The sequence below is a fragment of the Oncorhynchus masou genome, chromosome 8 (genome assembly GCF_036934945.1).
Source record: "Oncorhynchus masou masou isolate Uvic2021 chromosome 8, UVic_Omas_1.1, whole genome shotgun sequence".
NCBI lineage: Eukaryota > Metazoa > Chordata > Actinopteri > Salmoniformes > Salmonidae > Oncorhynchus > Oncorhynchus masou.
The window spans coordinates 45590752-45610127 of NC_088219.1; the positions used below are offsets into that span (position 1 = coordinate 45590752).

A 19376-nucleotide genomic window follows, 5' to 3' on the forward strand; every position below is an offset into this window, starting at 1 on the left:
GTTGGAACATTATTGAAGATTTATGTTAAAAACATCCTAAAGATATATTCTATACATCGTTTGACATGTTTCTACGGACTGTAATGGAACTTTTTTTACTTTCGTCTGCTCCTAGTGATCGCACGTCATGAATCTGGATTACTGTACTAAATGCGGGAACAAAAAAGGAGGTATTTGGACATAAATGATGGACATTATCGAACAACTCAAACATTTATTGTGGAACTGGGATTCCTGGGAGTGCATTATGATGATCATCAAAGGTAAGTGAATATTTATAATGCTATTTCTGACTTCTGTTGACTACACAATATGGCGGATATCTGTCTGGGTTGTTTTGCTCTCTGAGCGCCGTACTCAGATTATAGCATGGTGTGCCTTTTCCGTAAAGTTTTTTTGAAATCTGACTCAGCGGTTGAATTAAGGAGAAGTGTATCTATAATTCCGTGCATAATAGTTTAGCAATGTTTATTATGAGTATTTCTGTAAATTGATGTGGCTCTCTGCAAAATCACCAGATGTTTTGGAACTACTGAACGTGTAACGCGCCAATGTAAACTGAGATTTTTTCATATAAATATATATATCAAACAAAACATACATGTATTGTGTAACATGAAGTCCTATGAGTGTCATCTGATGAAGATCATCAAAGGTTAGTGATTAATTTATCTCTATTTCTTATTTTTGTGACTGATGATGAAAAATGGCTGTGTTTCAGGTCTGTGAGACTCAGAAATCTTGCTTGTTTGTAGGTGACCAAATAATTATTTTCCACCATAATTTGCAAATAAATTCATTAAAAATCCTACAATGTGATTTTCTGGATATTTTTTTTCTGATTTTGTCTGTCATAGTTGAAGTGTACCTATGATGAAAATTACAGGCCTCTCTCATCTTTTTAAGTGGGAGAACAAGCACAATTGGTGGCTGACTAAATACTTTTTTGCCCCACTGTCCTCAGATCATGTGACACAGATTGCACACAGGTGGACCTTATTTAACTAATTATGTGACTCCTGAAGGTAATTGTTTGCACCAGATCTTATTTAGGGGCTTCATAGCAAAGGGGGTGAATACATATGCACACACCACTTTTCTGTTTTTTATTTGTATGAATTTTTATTATTAGGTCATTCATTTCACTTCACCAATTTGGACTATTTTGTGTATGTCCATTAAATGAAATCCAAATAGAAATCAATTTAAATTACAGGTTGTAATGCAACAAAATAGGAAAAATGCCAAGGGGGATGAATACTTTTGCAAGGTACTGTAGATATATATATTTGTTGATACAGTGACTGTGTGTGAGAGAAAAGGACCCCTTTGGCCATTAGCCTTTGAGTTCGTCCTTGGTGGAAGAGTATTTACAAAAACTGCTGGTTGTTACATATGTCATGGCACACTAGGTTATCCCAACGAGATAAGAAGCCTGCTTGCTCTGCCTCTTCAGTACTGTGGCAACAGATTTTATTGAGCAGTAAAGCTATTCCTTGACTCAATACTGTTTAAGCTGTAAGCCAAAGTAAGTAAGAGGGGAGCTTTGAATGAGCCTTAGCTTGTGTGAGCCACAACGGCTCATAGGAGCAGGAGCATATCTCCTGTTTCTGTAATGTGATGCAGCTTGATGTACAAGTACACCCCCTGGATAGGACGCGAGTCTATCGCAGGGCCTTACCCCTAATCTATCTTGAGGGCCAAGCAGAGACGCATCAGGTCCCATTTTTACAGTCTTTGGTATGACTCGGTCAGGGATCGAACTGTCCAACCTTCAACTCTTAGGTAGGACACTAACAACAGGGGCACTGAGTTGGTTATGCAAGCCATAGGTATAACTATATTGCATATTAAGTGGAAAATGAGAGGCATGCACAATTAGCCATGAAAATAGATTTTATTAAGGATATGCCTTATTGTACCCTTGGTGACCTGTGATAGAGACATTGTCCTACAGGTAACAGTTATTTTTGTTCTTAGAATCACTGGCGTTCAACAAACAGGTTACTACCTACACAAAGTGTTCAACTACTGTAGGTTTTCTTTATAATGGATACATATGATTGTCAGAACCTCATCGAAGAGCAAGAACATATCTGTATTGCTATTATTTTTGCAGAACATCTTCTCAGACATGTGACTAGCGGTGACAAAGTGGCATTTTGACTCTACACATCAAACAGTTCAGGGACAATGGATAAGCCTGCCCTCCTGTTCTTCATCAGTACAGTAATAATATAATATATATAATAATAATAATAATAATAATAATAATAATAATACTAATATTATCATTGGGGATGATATTCCCTCTGGGTTTCTATCAGCTATGGCGACAGGTCATCAGCCAGAACCGCCTGTGAAAAGGGGCACATATTATGCTAAATGGACAGAAACCTAATACACAGACGATCAATGTACAACTCATGATAAGTAAACTAGTCACAATTCAATTCACCTCTTTTTTTATTGTTCACATTAACTGTATGCTCCGGTTTAGTGCATGTTGTCGTAACCAATTACTCATTCACTCCATTTACCCAAGTGTGGTCTTATTGAGTAGTTCAAGTAGGTGTTGCAGCACAGGTAGGGATGACAATGTTCCCACTGTTGTCCGGGTGGGGGGGGGGGGTAGCAAGACATCTTTCAGCCATGTTGGTGCACCTTCAGCCCTTCCTTCCTATGGGAGAGCATCATTACCTGTCAGATGGTGGACAACTAGGTCGGCAGCATCTGGAAGACGGGAGGAAGCAGCTTCTGCTGGAGGAGCTGTTGGGGTTGCACGTACACAGAAATGACATCATAGTTTCCTGAGGGTTGGAACACAAAATAGATTAGTTGAAAGGCACACTGTCAAGTCTGGGGAAAATTAGCTAATATAGAAAAGGCTTTTCTTCCAAAAATACCTTTTGTAGCCTTCAAATCAGACAACAGGAACTCATAATCAATCTCTATCATAGATTATCTGCCCCCTTACAAAGTCTCTGTTACTGTCCCCTGCGGGATAAAATAATTAAATACTGCAACGTTGACGTTTACTAGCATGCAAACGAAAGCTTGACTTACAATAAACAAAATGTAACATACAATAACTCAGTGGGGGAGGATCATGGGACTACAAGATGAATATAATTAGATTTGTATTATACTGTGTACACTACCATGTCATAGAGTAGAGTTATATTGAGGGAGTTTAATTCAACTGGACCGGGGTGCACCGGGCTATGGCTCGTGACATGGCCCGAAAGCGGAGAGCGAAGAGGAGCGCCCTGCTCAACATGAACAGTAATCTGCGCCGCCAAGTCATATCGTCAACAAGACATCATGGTTCATTGTTCAGAAACGTGCAACATGCATTTTCCATAAAGTATATGATAGAATTTTACTAGTTTTACTTGGGAAGGCAAATAAGGTAAATATTTTTGTTATTTTTTTACCAAGAGCAAACAGCACTCTGAATCCTAAATCATTACTCCACATTCCTGACAAACGTCACTTTGTTTTGAGCCGATTTCGCCAGGGCACCCGGCTCACACCTGGGGGACAGCCCGATTTTCAAAACAATCACTTTCACCTGGTGCAATCTCTGCCCACCCAGGCCAGCTTAATCGAATCCCCTCATTGCAATATCGCTGTAACCATCAGCTACAGGAATAGGCATATAGGTGGTTGAGAGAGTGCAATGAGGGCTACATCCCAATTCTCCACCCTTGTATTATGGTGTGCACTAGCAAACTCCTCATCATGGAAGTTTGATAGTGCACACTTTGGTAAAAGGGAGGACAATCAGGACAAAAGTCAAACTCATTGAGTACTGGTCTGTTCACAGTGTAGCACAATGTGTCTTGGGTTGCCAAGTAATGACTTGCAAACGGTATAAAAATAAATAAAAATGTACCCTTATTTTACCAGGTAAGCTGACCTGACTGAGAACACATTCTCATTTACAGCAACAACCTGGGAAATAGTTACAGGGGAGAGGAGAGGAGATAAATGAGCCAATTGTAAGCTGGGGATGATTAGGTGACCGTGATGGTATGAGGGACAGATTGCGAATTTAGCCAGGACACCGGGGTTAACACCCCTACTGTTACGATAAGTGCCATGGGATCGTTAGTGACCACAGAGAGACAGGACACCCGTTTAACGTCCCACCCGAAAGAAGGCACCCTACACAGGGCAATGTCACCAATAACTGCCCTGTGGCATTGGGATATTTTTTTTAGACCAGAGGAAATGGTGCCTGCTACTGGCCCTCCAACACCACTTGTAGGAGCATCTGGTCTCAAATCTAGGGACCGACCATGACCAATCAGACCCTGCTTAGCTTCAGAAGCAAGCCTGCAGTGGGATGCAGGGTGGTATCTACCTCTATGTTTGCAACCTCTGCCTCTGATCTATCTAAGTAACAGTACCTAATATGGGATACTTACTTCCAATGTCTTGTTGTGAAGGTAACTAGCTAGCTAGGCTAGCCAGTGGGCTAGCTAGCTACTGTAATGTTAGCCAGTAACGCCTCTTCATAGGCAATTAGGTACTAGCAAGCTAGCCTTTGATCATGACTCTCAGTTCCATTACATTACACATTGGACATAGGTGCTTCTGTAGGGGGATCAACGAAACTTGGTCTGAACATTACATGCATCGCTTGTGGTATAGTTTTGGAAGCATGAGGACCTAATCTTTCATATCAGGCCTAAAATAAAAAGGTTAAATTGACACACAATTTGATGGGGTTAAGGTTCCCACACGGCCCTACCTCCATGTTACAGCTCAAGAGGTGACCACCTGTGCTAACTAGCTATATTGAATGCTTCGAACACCTGTGTGAAAGCGTAACTCAGGAAGTGTAGCATAAGTGTAGTTTCGTTGGATGGAGGCACCCATACCTATATTGATTTGGGCAAAACTGCTACAGTAAGTGTGTCTTTTTTATTTGAAAGATTCGTTCTCGCTGGTGAAAGATAAGGGCCATATGTTTCGAAAGCTGTATCACAAGATATGATTATTGACATTTCTAAACATTAAAACACAGCGTTGGGTTTGTAGTTCACATGAGGCAGCCGTTGGTGAATCTAATGGTTGAGAACTGTAGGTAGAAGGTAGAATGCTGCCAAAAGCTCTCTAAAGCTACTAGCTAGCTATGCTACCTACCGGTAGCTAGCTACATATAATAGCCATATTAGCTATCTACTCGTAGCTTCCATTGTCCCCTACACTGAGCTTTATAGTCCCCACTCACAAACTCCTCGCACACACTGGATGTTCTTCTTCTGTGCGGTTTCTCACTGGCTCTTGCGGCAGAGTAGCCTGGTGGTTAGAGTGTTGGACTAGTAACCGAAAGGTTGCAAGTTCCAACCCCCGAGCTGACAAGGTACAAATCTGTCGTTCTGCCCCTGAACAGGCAGTTAACCCACTGTTCCTAGGCCGTCATTGAAAATAAGAATTTGTTCTTAACTGACTTGCCTAGTAAAATAAAGGTAAAATTAAAAAAATATATATATATCAGTACAGCCACAACCGAAAGCAACCGTTGACAGCAAGCACAGGCAACGTCTTCTGCCTCAGGTGACCGGAACCCCGCCCACCGTGTTTGATTGACATGAAATGAAGGAAACTAAATAGAAAAATGAAGCATTTGCAAGTGATTTATGGAATTTGATTGACCATAACAATTTTGACAGTCTTAAACCACACAGAGTATGTAAAAAAATTGTGAATTGCAAATTGGGAATAATTTAAATTTTTGTCACGATTCATGCTATCGCAACAAGCAAATGAAATGGCAAACATGATAAATGATTTGTCATTTGAACATTTAGTGATGTGTCAGTGTTGTACTGGATAGCACCATGGAAATTAAATATCAAACACAATCATGAAAATGATAATGCAATATATTTTTTCCATTTAATTAGAATTGTCACAAAAAATGCATTCTCATTTAGGAAAAGGAATTGCAAACATGTTTTACAGTGTCCTAACCAATTGTGGTATTGTGTGTGTTTTTCTGGGTTATTTGTAACTTATTTTGCACATAATGTTTGTGGTACTATTAGCCAACTTACAATCATTTAAAATAAACTAAATACAAGCATGTATATCCTACCAATGGGATGGTAATATCTTATGTTTCACCGAGTCTTGGATGAACGACGACATGAATAACATACACTGTATCGGCAGGATAGAACTGTAGACTCTGGTAAGACAAGGGGTGGCGTCTATGTACAGTTGAAGTCGGAGGTTTACAAACACTTAGGTTGGAGTCATTAAAACTTGTTTTTCAACCACTCCACACATTTTTTGTTATAGTTTTGGCAGGTTGTGTCATGCACATCTACTTTGTGCATGACACAAGTAATTTTTCCAACAATTGTTTACAGACAGATTATTTCACTTAGAATTCACTGTATCGCAATTCCAGTGGGTCAGAAGTTTACATACACTAAGTTGACTGTGCCTTTAAACAGCTTGGAAAATTCCAGAAAATTATGTCATGGCTTTAGAAGCTTCTGATGGGCTAATTCACTTCATTTGAGTCAATTGGAGATGTACCTGTGGATGTATTTCAAGGCCTAACTTCAAGCTCAGTGCCTCTTTGCTTGACATCATGGGAAAATCTAAAGAAATCAGCCAAAAAATTGTAGACCTCCACAAGTCTTGTTCATCCTTGGGAGCAATTTCCAAACGCCTGAAGGGACTATGTTCTTCTGTACAAAGGAGACGCGTTCTGTCTCTTTGAGATGAACGTACTTTGGTGCGAAATGTGCAACTCAATCTCAGAACAACAGCAAAAGACCTTGTGAAGATACTGGAGGAAACCGGTACAAAAGTATCTATATCCACAGTAAAATGAGTCCTATATCGACATAACCCGAAAAGCTGCTCAGCAAGGAAGAAGCCACTGGTCCAAAACCTCCATAACAAAGCCAGACTATGGCTTGCAACTGCACATGGGGACAAAGATTGTACTTTTTGGAGAAATGTCTTCTGGTCTGATGAAACAAAAATGGAACTGTTTGGCCTTAATAACCATTGTTGTGTTTGGAGGAAAAAGGGGGAGGCTTGCAAGCCAAAAAACACCAACCCAACAGTGAAGCACGGGGGTGGCAGCATCATGTTGTGGGGATACTTTGCTGCAGGAAGGGCTGGTGCACTTCACAAAATAGATGGCATCATGGGGTAGGAAATGATATGGATACATTGAAGCAACATCTCAAGACATCAGTCAGGAAGTTAAAGCTTGGTCACAAATGTGTCTTCCAAATGGACAATGACTCCAAGCATACTTCCAAAGTTGTGGGAAAACGGCTTAAGGGCAACAAAGTCAAGGTATTGGAATGGCCATCACAAAGCCCTGACCTCAATCCTATAGAAAAGTTGTGGGCAGAACTGAAAAGGTGTGTGTGAGCTAGGAGGCCTACAAACCTGACTCGGTTACACCAGCAGTGTCAGGAGGAATGGGCCAAAATTCACCCAACTTATTGTGGGAAGGTTGTGGAAGGCTACCTGAAACGTTTGACCCAAGTTAAACAATTTAAAGGCAATGCTACCAAATACTAATTGAGTGTATGTAAACTTCTGACCTACTGGGAATGTGATGAAAGAAATAAAAACTGAAATAAATAATTCTCTCTGCTATTATTCTGACATTTCACATTCTTAAAATAAAGTGGTGATCCTAACTGACCTAAAACAGGGACTTTTTACTAGGATTAAATGTCAGGAATTGTGAAAAACTAAGTTTAAACGTATTTGTCTAAGGTGTATGTAAACCTCCGACTTCAACTGCTTATTTGCAAACAACAGCTGGTGCACAATATCTAAGGACGTCTTGAGGTTTTTCTCACCTGAGGTAGAGTATCTCATGATAAGATGTAGACCACGCCATTTACCAAGAGAGTTTTCATCTATATTCTTCATAGATATCTATTTACCACCACAAATGCTGGCACTAAGACCGCACTCAATTAACTATATACGGCCATAAGCAAACAGGAAACCGCTGATCCAGAGGCGGAGACCCTAGTTTCTGGGGACTTTAATGTTGGGAAACTCAAATCAGTTTTACCTCATTTCTACCAGCATGTTAAATGTGCAACCAGAGGGGAAAAAAACTCTCGACCACCTATACTCCATACACAGAGATGCATACAAGCCCTCCCTCACCCTCCATTTGGCAAATCTGACCATATTCCTACTTACAAGCAAAAACTAAAGCAGGAAGCACCAGTGACTCGGTCAATAAGTGGTCAGATAAGGCTAAGCTACAGGATAGTTTTGCTCGCATAGACTGGAATATGTTCTGCGATTCTTCCGAGGGCATTGATGAGTACACCACATCAGTCACTTGCTTCATCAATAAGTGCATCGATGACGTCGTCCACACAGTGACCATACGTAATACCCCAAACAGAAGCCATGGATTACAGGAAACATCCGCACTGAGCTAAAGGGTAGAGCTGTCGCTTTCAAAGAAGGGGACTCTAACCCGGATGCTTTTAAGAAATCCCGCTATGCCTTCTGACAAACCATCAAATAAGCAAAGCGTCAATACAGGAATAAGATCTAATTGTACTACACCAGCTCCGACACTCGTCGGATGTGGCAGGGCTTGCAAACTATTACAGACTACAAAGGGAAGCAGAGCCGCGTGCGGCCCAGTGACACGAGCTTAACAGACGAGCTAAATTACTTCTATGCTCGCTTCGAGGCAAGTAACACTGACACATGCATGAGAGCATCAGCTGTTCCGGACGACTGTGTGATCCCGCTCTCCGTAGCCGATGTGAGTAAGACCTTTAAAATTTTGAAATAATGGTCATGGCCCATATCAACACCATTATCCCAAAAACCCTAGACCCACTCGAATTTGCATATCGCCCCAAAATACCCACAGATGATGCCATCTCTATTGCACTCCACACTGCCCTTTCCCACCTGGACAAAAGGAACACCTACGTGAGAATGCTATTCATTAACGACAGCTAAGCGTTCAACACCTTAGTGCCCTCAAAGCTCATCACTAAGCTAAGGACCCTGGGACGAAACACCTCCCTCTGCAACTGGATCCTGGACATCCTGAAGGGCCACCCTCAGGTGGTAAGGGTAGGTAACAACTCATCCTCTATGCTGATCCTCAACACAGGGGCCCCTCAGGGGTGGTGGCTCAGTCCCCTCCTGTACTCCCTATTCACTCATTACTGCATGGCAGTCATGACTCCAACACCATCATTACGTTTGCTGATGACACAACAGTTGTAGGCCTGATCACAGACAACGATGAGACAGTCTATAGGGAGGAGGTCAGAGACCTGGCCATGTGGTGCCACAACCTCTCCCTCAATGTGATCAAGACAAAGGAGATGATTGTGGAATACAGAAAAAGGAGGACCGAGCACGCCCCCATTCTCATCGACGGGGCTGTAGTGGAGCAGGTTGAGATCTTCAAGTTCGTTGGTGTCCACATCACCAACAAACTATCACGGTCCAAGCACACCAATACAGTCGTGTAGAGGGCACAACAAAACCTATTCCCCCTTAGGAGACTGAAAAGATTGGCATAGGCCCTCATATCCTCAAAGTTATACAGCTGCACCATCGACAGCATCCTGACTGGTCGCATCACCCCTTGGTATGGCAACTGCTCGGCCTCTGACCGCAAGGCACTACAGAGGGTTGTCCGTAACGACCCAGTACATCACTGGGGCCAAGCTTCCTGCCATCCAAAACCTCTATACCAGGTGAACAGAGAAAGGCCCTAAAAACTGTCAAACTCCAGCCACCCTGGTCAGACTGTTGTCTCTGCTACAGGCACGGCAAGCGGTACCGGAGCGCCAAGTCTAGATCCAAAAAGCTTCTCAACAGTTTCTACCCCAAGCCATAAGACTCATGAACAGCTAATCAAATGGCTACCCAGACTATTTGCATTTCCTCCCCACCCCCCTCTTTTACGCTGCTGCTATTCGCTGTTTATTATCTATGCAGTCACTTTAACTCTACCTACCTGTACATATTACCTCCATTACCTCGACTAACCGGTGCCCCTGCACATTGATTCTGTAACGGTACCCCCTGTATATAGCCTCGCTATTGTCATTTTACTGCTGCTCTTAAATTATTTGTTATTTGTTTCAAATGTTTTACTTATCTACTTTTTTACTGAACACGTATTTTTCTTAAAACTGTATTGGTGGTTAAGGGCTTGTAAGTAAGCATTGTAAGGTCTGTTGTTTTCAGCGCATGTGAAAAATACAATTTTTATTTTATTTGATATTGATTTATAATTTGCCCATGTGCCTTCCCAATTGAGTTTCGGCAACTAAATGTTTCCATACCCAGCTCGAGACATCTCCATGGAAACGAATCCATTGGCTGAGGGTGGATGGGATGTGGAGGGATATGAAGAGGTCAAGACATGCAGTTTCCTTGGAAACTGCGCACATTGCTCTGGCCTTGTGCCCGTACTTTCTCCGACTGGCGCTCACAAGGGGGGGTCAGGGTTTTTTAATTGGCTGGAATTCTGTCTCTAGGCTTGACACCTCCTCCGTGACAGAGTCTCAAGCTTTTAAAGGGGAAAGGAAAGGTAATACTATACCATTCATTACATTTGGATCAAGTCAATCGATCAATAATATAAAAAATAAATATATGGCAAATATACATTTTTTTAAATGGATGGTGTGGGGTTGAGTGGTGCTGAAGGGTGGGACTAAAAACAACAAGATAGATCAAGTCAAATATACTGTGTCCATAAAATGTATATAGGTTCAGACCTTTTGTGAAACAGCACAGTTAAAAATATATGGCAAATAGAAATGTAACTGGATGTTCTTCAGACATTGATGGGAGGAATTGAGGGTAGCTGAATGACGAGTGTGGAAACAAACAGAAGATAACTATTGTAAAATATACTGTGTCTATAAAATGTATATAGTTTGTATACCCTGGAAGTAGAAGCCTAAGTGTTGTTGTCCATTATTTTACTCCTATTAAGGGAGGGGTGCTAGGGTTAGGGCAAAATAATATAGGAAAATACAAACTCAGCAAAAAAACTGTTTATTTTCGGCAAACTTAACATGTATAAATATTTACACGGACATAGGATTCAAAAACTGAGACACAAACTGAACAAGTTCCACAGACGTGAGTAACAGAAATGGAATAATGCGTCCCTGAACAAAGGGGTGGTCAAAATCAAAAGTAATAGTCAGTATCTGGTGTGGCCACCAGCTGCATTAAGTACAGTAGTGCATCGCCTCCTCATGGACTGCACCAGATTTGCCAGTTCTTGCTGTGAGATGTTACCCCACTCTTCCACCAAGGCACCTGCAGATTCTCTGACATTTCTGGGGGGAATGGTCCTCACCCTCAGATCAAACAGGTCCCAGATGTGCTCAATGGGATTGAGATCCGGGTTCGTCGCTGGCCATGGCAGAACACTTGACATTCCCGTCTCGCAGGAAATCACGCAGAGAACAAGCAGTGTAGCTGGTGGCATTGTCATGCTGGAGGGTCATGTCAGGATGAGCCTGCAGGAAGCACATGAGGGAGGAGGAAGTCTTCCGTGTAACGCACAGCGTTGGGATTGAGCTTGTTGTCAATGCAGGCAGTCTGATGATCTTGTGACACACCGCCCGAGACCATGACGGACCATCCACCTCCAAATTGATTCCGCTCCAAAGTACAGGCCTCGGTGTAACGCTCATTCCTTTGACGATAAACACAAATCCGACCATCACCACTGGTGAGACAACACCGCGACTCGCCAGTGAAGAACACTTTTTGCCAGTCTTGTCTGGTCCAGCGACGGTGGGATTGTGCCCGTAGGCCACGTTGTTGTCTGGTGAGGACCTGCCTTACAACAGGCCTACAAGCCCTCAGTCCAACTTCTCTCAGACTATTGTGGACAGTCTGAGCACTACTGGAGGGATTGTGCGTTCCTGGTGTAACTCGGGCAGTTGTTGTTGCCATCCTGTACCTGTCCTGCAGGTGTGATGTTCGGATGTACCGATCCTGTACAGGTGTTGTTACACGTGGTCTGCCACTGACTTGATAACAGCTTTGCACACGCTTGCCATTCTCTCAACCAGCTTCATTAACTCACCTGGAATGCATTTCAATTAACAAGGTGTGCCTTGTTAAAAGTTAATTTGTGTTTATCGCTTTCCTTCTTAATGTGTTTAAGACAATCATTTGTGTTGTGACAAGGTAGGGGTGTTATACAGAAGATAAAAGACCAAGTAAATATTATGGAAAGAACAAGCCCAAATAATCATAGAGAAAAGACAGTCCATCATTACTTCAAGACAAGAAGATCAGTCAATCTGGAAAATTTCAAGAACTTTTAAAAAGTTTCTTCAAGTGCTATGATGAAACTGGCTCCCATGAGGACCGCCACAGGAAATGAAGACCCAGAGTTACCTATACTGCAGAGGATAAGTTCATCAACTAAGTTCATCAATCGGCAATTAACTGCACCTCAGAAGTAACAGACACATCTCAACATCAACTGTTCAGAGGAGACTGCATGAATCAGACCTTCATGGTCAAATTGCTGCAAAGAAACTACTACTAAAGGACACCAATAAGAAGAAGAGACTTGCTTGGGCCAAGAAACAAAAGCAATGGATATTAGACCAGTGGAAATCTGTCCTTTGGTCTGACGCATTCCAACCACCATGTCTTTGTGAGATGCAGAACAGTTGAGCGGATTATCTCTGCATGTGTGGTTCCCACCATGAAGCATGGAGGAGGAGGTGTGATGGTGTGGGGGTGCTTTGCTGGTTTCACTGCCAGTGATTTATTTAGAATTCAGGGCACAATTAACCAGCATGTCTACCACAGAATTCTGCAGTGATAAGCCATCCCATCTGGTTTGCGCTTAGTGGGACTATAATTGGTTTTCAACAGGACAATGAACCAAAACACACCTACAGGCTGGGTAAGGGCTATTTGACCAATAATGTGAGTGATGGAGTGCTGCATCAGATTACCTTGCCTCCACAATCACCTGACCTCCACTCAATTGAGATGGTTGGGATGAGTTGGATCACAGAGTGAAGGAAAAGCAGCCAACAAGTGCTCAGCATATGTGGGAACTCCTTTAAGACAGTTGGAAAAGGATTCCAGGTGAAGCTGGTCGAGAGGATGGCTATTTTGAAGAATCTAAAATCTAAAATATATTTAGATTTGTTTTGCACTTTTTTGGTTCCTACATGATTCCATGTGTTATTTCATCGTTTTATTATACAATGTAGAAAATAGTACAAATAAAGAAAAATCCTTGAATGAATAGGTGCGTCCAAACTTTTGACTGGTACTGTATATTTAAGAAGCTGTATTTAAACTGTTTAAAATTGTATGACAATATTTTAGCTTGACAATATTCTATTACTCAATTTCTGATATATCACATGCCATACTTTCATTTTCCTGCATAAATAAAATCAGGATTAAGCCTCCACTGCCATTCATTCCAATAGGTCATTATCAATAAAATGTCACAATATGGTGCATAGCGTTCGATTTGGCTGCTGGGGGCCAAGGAGCCCCCTGCTAAAACCATTGACCATTGCCTTTTTCAAGGAATTGTTAAATGAATTAACTATTTGGTTTTAATATCATCACCTCTTGAAGAGTCACAACTACACATTTCTGATTATTCCACATTGGGTTCTATCATCAGAGTTGTACAGCAAGTAACTGCATGCTTTTCATTATCAGTAAACATGAATTGATCATATACAGTGGGGCAAAAAAGTATTTAGTCAGCCACCAATTGTGCAAGTTCTCCCACTTAAAAAGATGAGAGAGGCCTGTACTTTTCATCATAGGTTTCACTTCAACTATGACAGACAAAATGAAGAAAAAAAATCTGGAAAATCACATTGTAGGATTTTTAATGAATTTATTTGCAAATTATGGGAACTACTACTTCAAGGTCTCAGAGCAAGTGACGTCACCGATTGAAACGCTATTTAGCTCGCACCGCTAACTAAGCTAGCCGTTTCACATCCGTTACATTAACATGGGCTAAAATAAATGGAGGAATAAACCCATTTCAACCTATATAGCCTAATACAAAGTATCTAGTGCCCAATACAAACAATATTCCCTATAATTAATTATAAAGGACAATAGTTGTTTCTTGATCATGTGGTCTGCATTTAATCATAGGCAGTAGCATTTAAAAAGCACAACAGGTAATATATAGGGAATATTGCTGTGTTTGTAACCAAGTGTAAATTTACCAAATAAGACTGGGAAAAATCCACTTGAACGGCCCTCCAACTGGTAATTGCTAGTGGGAAACTAATTCCTCTATCATCCTGAGCAGGAACTCAAGTCCTTTTGTTCACCTGACCTAGAATTCCTTACAATCAAATGCCAACAGCTTTTTTCTTCCAAGAGAATTCTCTTCGATTATAGTCACAGCCGTGTAACCCCCGCCAAGCAGATACCTCGTCGGCCCTGAAAGAACTTCACTGGACTCTATGTAAACTGGAAACCATACATTCTGGGGCTGCATTTATTGTAGTTGGGGATTTTTAACAAAGCTAACCTAAGAACAATACTTTCTAAATTCTATCAGCATATTAAATGCGCGACTCGAGCTGGTAGCATTCTGGACCATGGCTACTCTAACTTCCGCGACGCATACAAAGCCCTCCCTCGCCCTGCCTTCAGCAAATCTGACTATGACTCCATTTTGATGCTCCCACCCTATAGACAGAAATTAATACAGGAAACGCCCGTGCTCAGGTCTATCCAATGCTGGTCTGACCAATAGGATTCCACGCTTCAAGATTGCTTCGATCACGTGGACTAGGATATGTTCCGGATATCCTAAGACAATAACATTGATGTATGACTCGGTGAGCGAGTTTATTAGCAAGTGTATTGGCGATGTCATACCCACTGTGACTATTAAAACCTTTCCTAACCAGAAACCGTGGATTGATGGCAGCATTCGTGCAAAACTGAAAGCGCGAACAACCGCTTTTAATCATGGCAAGGCGACTGGAAACATGATTGAATACAAACATTGCTGCTATTCCCTTCGCAAGGCAATCAAACAAGTAAAGTGTCAGTATAGAGACAAAGTATAGTTGCAATTCAATGGCTCAAAAACAAGACGTATGTGACAGGGTCTACAGTCAATCACCGATTACAAAAAGAAAACCAGCCCCATCGCAAACATCGACGTCTTGCTCCCAGACAAATTAAACAACTTCTTTGCTCACTTTGAGGACAATACAGTGCCACTGACATGGCCCGCTACCACTAACACAGACCGCTCTCCTTCTCCGTGGCCAACATGAGTAAAACATTTGCAGGCCCAGACGGCATCCCTAACCGGGTCCTCAGAGCATGCACAGACCAGCTGGCTGATGTGTTTACAGACATATTCAATCAATCCCTATCCCAGTCTGCTGTCCCCACATGCTTCAATGTGGCCACCATTGTTCCTGTTCCCAAGAAAGCTACGATAACTGAACTAAATGACTATTGCACTCACTTCTGTCATCATGAAGTGCTTTGAGAGACTAGTCAAAGATCACATCACCTCCACCCTACCTGATACCCTAGACCCACTCCAATTTGCTTACCGCCCCAATAGGTCCACTCGCGATGCAATCGCCATCAAACTGCCCTATCCCATCTGGACAAGAGGTATACCTCTTGTGCAGCTATGTAAGAATGATGTTCATTGACTACAGCTCAGCATTTAACACCATAGTACCCTCCAAACTTGTCATTAAGGTCTCGACTCCACCCTGTGCAACTGGGTCCTGGACTTTGACAGGCCGCCTCCAGGTGGTGAAGGTAAGAAAAAATATCTCCACCCCACTGATCCTCAACACTGGGGCCCCACAAGGGTGCATTTTCAGCCCTCTCCTGTACTCTCTGTTCACCCATGACTGCGTGGCCATGCACGCTTCCAACTCAATCATCAATTTTGCAGACAACACTAAAGTGGTAGGTTTTATTACCAACAATGACGAGATGGCCTACAGGGAAGAGGTGAGGGCCATCGGAGTGTGGTGTCAGGACAATAACCTCTAACTCAACATCAACAAAACAAAGGAGATGATCGTGGACTTCAGGAAACAGCAGAGGGAGCCCCCCATCCCCCATCCATATCGACGGGACAGTAGTGGAGAAGGTGGAATGTTTTAAGTTCCTCGGCGTACATATCACTGACAAACTGAAATGGTCCACCCACACAGACAGCGTGGTGAAGAAGGCGCAACAGTGCCTCTTCAACCTCAGGAGGCTGAAGAAATTTTGCTTGTCACCCAAAACACTCAAACTTTTACAGATGCACAATCGAGAGCATCCTTTCGGGCTGTATCACTGTCTGGTACTGCACCGCCCTCAACCGTAAGGTTCTCCAGAGGTTAGTGCGGTCTGCACAAAGCATCACTGGGGGCAAACTACCTGCTTTCCAAGACACCTACATCACCCATTGTCACAGGAAGGCCAAAAAGATCATCAAGTACAGCAACCACCCGAGCCACTGCCTGTTTCCCCCGCTATCATTCAGAAGGTGTGGTCAGTACCGGTGAATCAAAGCTGGGATCGTGAGACTGAAAAACAGCTTCTATCTCAAGGCCATCAGACTGTTAAACAGCCATCACTAACATAGAGAGGCTGCTGCCAACACTCAGACTAAAATCTTTGGCCACTTTAATAAATTGACTTAATAAAAAGGTATCACTAGTCACTTTATTTAAAGCACTTTATTAATGTTTACATATCCTACATTACTCATCTCATAAGTATATACGGCCATCGCTCATCCATATATTTAAATGTACATATTCTCACCCCTTTACATTTGTGTGTATAAGGTAGTTGTTGTGAATTTGTTAGATTATTGTTAGATATTACTGCACGGTCAGAACTAGATGCACAAGAATTCCGCTATACTTGCATTAACATCTGCTAACCATGTGTATGTTACCAATAACATTTGATTTGAGCCCCCACTTCTCCCACATGCTGACATCCCCTACTAAGGAAATTATCTCCATAACAGCATTTTCGGTAGTTAATTGCAAAAACATGTTATTTATAAAAAGTAATCTATTAATTTGGTTTTTGAACACAATCATTTGTTTCATGCATGATAGCTATATTTATAGTTTATGCAGCATATCAGCGTTTCTCAGCAGAGTTCAAAGCATATGAATGCATCCAAATGGTATTTACAACTTCACAACCGGTAAATTCCTCCCTCCAACATAATTACAAACACAGCATTAATCACAGCTGGGATGGTACAGGGCATAACCTTATCAAAGCATTATCTATCAACTAGTACAAAGCATTATCTGTCAACTAGCACAAAGCATGATATATTTATTGGCCAAGAGAGCTTGTTGAAATCTTTTTCGATTCAGACATCACAAGAGGATATACATTGCGCAATATATATTTATTTATCTAGAAGGCACTTTCCATAAAACATGAGTTGATTAATATAGAAAATAGAACCTTACCATACCGTTACAACACATCATCGTCATAGGCTGCAACGCATCCACTAAAGGCTATACATCTAGCCAAAAACAACCAAAGAACTGTGCTGTTTTGCTCAATAACGTGACTTTTGTCTGATCTATAAAAAAATCAGTCACATAGATATCAGATGCGAAGCAAGTCGTGTGAAAATAAGCATCTTCTCAGCAAACCCTGTGCACCCCGTGAAGCGTTTTCTGTCCAAAATTACCAGAAATAACGGAGGCGAGCGGCTCTCTGAAGCAGCAACCGGCGATTTATGTGTATTACTTTGCCTTTAAGTTCAGAAGGCATCTATCTACCAAGCACCGACAGCTCCGCCCCTGATATTTTACCTTCAAAGCCCTCCTGCCCTTGGACTTCCAGCGAATGTCTCAGGTAACACAAATCACTATGTCAATTCGCACAATGCATTCATGTGAGGTCTTTTAAACTACTTTTCTGACTTCATGTGAGGTCTTTTAGACTACTTTTCTGACTTCATTTGAGGGACTTTTGATGGATGAGGCATATTATACCACAATAATATTCCATGTTGCATCACATGCAAGAGTTTGAATTCACACGCGGTATGTAATATCTGAGCATTTATGTCTGGAGTTGTGGTTACAAATCAAGAATGCGTATGAAGCATTCAATAAGAATAATATTTCATAATGAAAGCAATGAACATTACTTAGCTTAATGTTACCTCCAAACAGTTTTAAAAACGTGTTGTTATATATTCAAATATAATGTAATTGCAATGTCCTGATAGGGTATTGAATAACCATTTTACTTTTGTGCATAAAAAGCACATTTGCGCGTGAAAACGTTAATTTGTTATATTGGAGTAGGCCTAATGTTATGTATCTATAAAAATGTTGAAGATTACATTTGCTGCATGACAGATGTCATGCATGAAAGACACACCTGGGAAAAAAACATGTCTGTCATTGTTGTCAATAGTCGACTGAGTGACGTGTAAAGACGCATGTCAAAAGACAAGAGTGCTGTTCCCGAAAGACCACCACAATTTTACCATCTACCAAAAAGTGCCGTTCTTTGCTAGGCACTGGAAAACTTCACCTGTCTTTGTGGTTGAAATAAATGTATATTTGAGTTTGTATTTTATATGATTGGTTAAATCAAGCCATCTGAAACGCAGACACACAAACGAGAAAGACAAGTGCACTGCACATACATGCACTAAATGCTTAAAACACATACACACACAGACTGACACACACAGGGCCAGTTCTAGCCTTTTGGGGGCCCGGAGCAAGATTTTTATTTTATTTTGTTGAGGGGGGGAGGCACCTCACTGCAAAACATTTTAGTAGCCCTTCTCTTCAGGTTTATTTCCTGCAGTTCTACTCATTTTGCTATGGGGCGTAGAGAAAATGTTGCAGTTTTAAAGAAAGTTTTCTGCAATTCTATATATTGTGCCATGGTGCAGAAATACATTTTTGCAGTTTTAAAGCTAATTTCCTGCCATTCTACACACTTAAATAATATATATATATATTTTATTATCATTGAAAATAATCTGTATTTATTATTTTATATCTGTATTATATAGTAAACGAATGAACAACAACACTTAGGCTTCAACTTCCAGTTGATACATACTATATGCATTTCATGGACATAATCTATTTAACCTCTCCATCTATTTCTGATGTCCATCCAATTTGATTTCTATTTGCCATATATTTTTAACTGTGCTGTTTCACAAAAGTTCTGATATAAGTTCTGACATACATTTTACAGATACAGTATATTTTATATTCGTTATCTTGTTGTTATTTTGTCCCACCCTTTAGCTCCATTCAACCACTCCCATCTATCTCTTAACACCATCCATA

The 19376-nt window shown here is 41.4% G+C and overlaps 1 long non-coding RNA gene across 1 annotated transcript; it reads right to left on the bottom strand.

Moving 5' to 3' along the window:
* Positions 1-1748: 1748 nt before the first annotated feature.
* Positions 1749-17785, bottom strand: LOC135543962 (uncharacterized). Its single transcript, XR_010456280.1, has 3 exons — positions 17511-17785; positions 2701-2810; positions 1749-2357 (listed from the first exon to the last, which is right to left on the bottom strand). It is a non-coding gene; the product is annotated as an uncharacterized LOC135543962 (long non-coding RNA).
* Positions 17786-19376: the final 1591 nt, after the last annotated feature.